This window comes from Eutrema salsugineum, unplaced genomic scaffold (assembly GCF_000478725.1).
Source record: "Eutrema salsugineum unplaced genomic scaffold, Eutsalg1_0 scaffold_1, whole genome shotgun sequence".
NCBI lineage: Eukaryota > Viridiplantae > Streptophyta > Magnoliopsida > Brassicales > Brassicaceae > Eutrema > Eutrema salsugineum.
The window spans coordinates 19,088,747-19,092,511 of NW_006256909.1; the positions used below are offsets into that span (position 1 = coordinate 19,088,747).

General features: G+C 40.0%; 1 non-coding gene across 1 annotated transcript; it reads right to left on the reverse strand.

The window, feature by feature from the left end:
• Window positions 1-523: 523 nt before the first annotated feature.
• On the reverse strand, window positions 524-629 carry LOC112082497. Its single transcript, XR_002897170.1, has one exon. It is a non-coding gene; the product is annotated as a small nucleolar RNA R71 (small nucleolar RNA).
• Window positions 630-3,765: the final 3,136 nt, after the last annotated feature.

The window sequence follows — 3,765 nt, forward strand, 5'->3', positions numbered from 1 at the left end:
ATCCCTCTAAATCCTGCTCAAGCCGCTGAAAATCAAAGGAGACAATACCAGGCCGATGTTGAAGGAAGAAGGAATGATGAAAACATTGTTCCACTAGTTGTTAGAGAAGCCAATCGACCAATACAGCTTGCCAATCCTGCGAGAAGACAGCCTCGGAACAGACTCATTGCCGATTTTGATGCACCTCACCAACACTTTCAAAATCGATCAGCTATTCAAATTCCTGTTCCAAGAGAAAATCATGAGATAAAACCTCAGATTGTCTCTTTGGTGAAGCAGAACCAATTCCATTGAATCTCTACTGAGCATCCAATGGATCACATTGATCTTTTTAAAGAAATCTCTAGAATGTTGAGGACAACTCCAGAAACTATGGACTATGTGAAGTGTAAGCTTTTTCCTTTCTCTCTAAATGATAAAGCTTTTAGGTGGTTGAAATCTATGCCATCTGGTTCTATTACTTCCTGGGAAGAATGCAAGTCAGCTTTCCTGAACCACTTCTACACCAAGTCAAGATCAAACCAGCTGAGAAACAAGACACAAAGTTTCCAACAAGGCCCAGTAGAATCATTCTATGAAGCCTGGGAGCGATTCAAGGAGTATGAGAGAGACTGCCCTCATCATGGTTTCTCTAGAGCAAACCTGCTAAGCACCTTCTGCAGAAGACTTCAGCAGAAGTATCAACTTTCTCTTGACACTGCCAGCAATGGAGATTTCAGTTCAAAAACCATACCACAAGGGAGAGCACTCATCGAAAATCTGGCTATAGCTAACTGCAACAACAACCCTGAGTATGACAAATCAAAGAAGACTATCACTAGTCATGAATCAAGGGAGATTACTGAACTAAAAAGTATGGTAAGTATACTTCTTAAGTCTCAAAACAAGAATATACATGCTTGTGATATTGCTGTAGGAAATGAAGAAGATGGCATGTACCAAGAGGAGGAAATCAGTTTTATGGGAGTCCAGCTTTCAACAACAACTTTAGGAACTCTGGTGCCAACTTCAACAATCTCTCATATAGAAACCAAGGAGCCAAAAATCAGCCCTATCCACAGGAGCAAAGGAGTTTTCAAAACAAGGTTCAAGGTGGAAACTATGGAGGAGGAAACTTCCAACAAAGACCAGCATTCAATCCTCAACAAGCACAGACCAGCTCATTAGAAGCAACCCTTTCCCAGCTAAGTAATCAGGTAAAATCGCTTGAACAAACTATGATGCAGACTACTCAAGGCAATGAGAAGTCATTCAAGGAAATGGGGGTGAAGATCGATTGTATCTACACTGATTTGAAAGGGAAGTTCGAATCTCATGCGACCCATGTCAAGAAGTTGGAACATCAGATATGTCAAACTGCAGACTCAATGAAGAGACAACCAGGGGGTTTTACCAGGAAGAGTAGAAGATAACCCAAAGAAGTTATGCAATGCTATGACAGCAGTTTTAGAGGAAGAACCTGTCGCAGACTCTAAGGGGAGATTGACACCTGAACCTCTCATAAAGGAATCTGAAACCGAGCATGAGAGGAGCCAAGTCATTCCAGTTAAGGTACCCAAACGCTTGCCTGACCAAAGACTCAAAAAGTCTAAGGATCCAGGGCGTTTCTCATTCACCTGTTCAATCTTTGGAATTGAATTTTCAGATTGTTTATGTGATTCTGGTGCTAATGTGAATGTCATGTCAAAGTCTGTTGCTGAGAAACTTGGTATAGGTACATTTGTCCTATCTCCAGTAAGGATAATCTTTGGTGATTCATCTCAAAAGAGAACAGAAGGAATGATCCAGGACTTGTCACTGATCATTGGAAACAAAACAATCCCAGCCGATTTTCAAGTCTTGGAGATGGACAAGGACAAAGACAGACCTTTGATATTTGGTCGCCCATTCTTAGCTACTGTAGGTGCTGTTATTGACCATGAAAATCGCTGTTTAGTTTTTTTAAATGTGGACAGGAGAAAGTTCTATAAGACCACACCAGATCAAGCTCCAAATCAAAAAGACAAGGACAAAGAGAAGGTGATGGAGGACAAGAAGGAACTAAAAGCACTTACATCTAGGCAATTTGGGAACATCAAGATAGTGGTGCCACCAGACATCAGCAAGGAAAAGGAGAAAAATCTTGAAGGAATTGTTGAGAAGACAAAATATGTCCTCAAGGATGCAAAAATCCTTAAGAAAGGAAAAGAGATTGTGATTCAAGATGAAGGAAATCCAAAGTTCAGGTTAAGGAGGACCACAAGGACTCTAAATTCAAAGAGTCCTGTCTCTTCTTCTCAATCCTAATACTTCCAAGAGTTTAGCTAAAAGACTTTAACCAAAAGCGCTTAATGGGAGGCAACCCATTTGGTATGATTTTCTTTTTTTTTATTTCTTTTCTACTTGATTTCTTTTCTTTTTATGTATTTCAGGCTTTCATAAAACCCAGAAAAAACAAAAACATTCAAAAAACCAGAAAATACAAAAAGATAGGAGGAGAAAGCAGGAAAACGGGAGAAACCGGGAACTCCCGGAAAGCATTTATCGTGGCCGCGATCAATCCAGCCGCGGCCAACCCGTCATTCACCATGGCCCACGCATTTCAGCCGCGGCCCGACTCGAGTTTACCGCGGGCGCGCGCACCTGGCCCGCGGCCGGTCCTGTTTCGATCACCAGGCGAGTTTTCCCTGTTTCCCGTAAACCGGAACTTCAATTCACCGTTTTACTACGGGATTTAACCGGGAAGTTCTCAGAACATAATTTCCGTGTTAAAAACGCCAGGTAAGACTTCTAAACATTTAAAAATAAAATTTTTCTTAGGAAAAACACCTTTTTAAAAGAAAAAGAAGATTTAAAATATCAAAAAGGTCTTTTCTCTTCATCTTCCCCAACAAGCTTGGAGATCTAGAGAAAAAGACAGATTTCAAACTTGACAAATCCTTTCCAAATTTTCGAACATATCTCACTCTTTTTCAAAGGAGATTTCAAATCTATCATCACATTCCACTTTCATTAAGGTATGAGCTCAAATTTCTCACTTTTTCTTAAGAACTCAGATTTAGGATTTTCTTAGAATGAGTAAGAATTCACCTAAGGATGATTGGAAACTGTCTTTGGACTTAAGGCTAGACTACTGGGCAGTTTAATTGCATGATAAAACACTTAGACCATAGAGATTTGAAATTTTCGAAAATCTGAGATATGAACTTTGAAAAAATTGAAATTTGGAGATCTGTTTGGTTCAGCTTAGCAAATCTGGATTGTTTGGTTCTTGTTGATAGAAAACTAGACTAGAGTACATGTGAGTGAGCATAAAACATCATCCTGATTTAGAAATCTCATGTGTTGAACATCAGTATATCGAACTTGACCCGAAATTCTCAGATTTTGTAATGTTTGATGCATTTACAGCTTGTTTGTCATGATAATGTGTTTATGATTTCTCTGTAAACACCTTGTTCATAAAAATCGATACCAAAGCAGCTTGATTTATCCTTTGTCTCGGGAATCTCGTTTTTGCAGGTCATGGATCTTTCTCAAGTTCGACTGATTCGAACCAAGAAGAGCCCTCATCCGAAAAAGCCCCATTCGCATGAGACATATGATGCATTGAACGAGACACAACTGAGTGAAGATGAGCCTCTGTCCACTTTCATTACCGTGCAAAGAAGGATCTTTTCAGGAAAGATTGAGCAGACCTCCACTCAGCTATCTTTCCCAAGAAGAGTCCAACCTTCCTCTAAGCCGAAAGTGAAGTTTGTTGGTAAAGCCATAGACCCAGACATC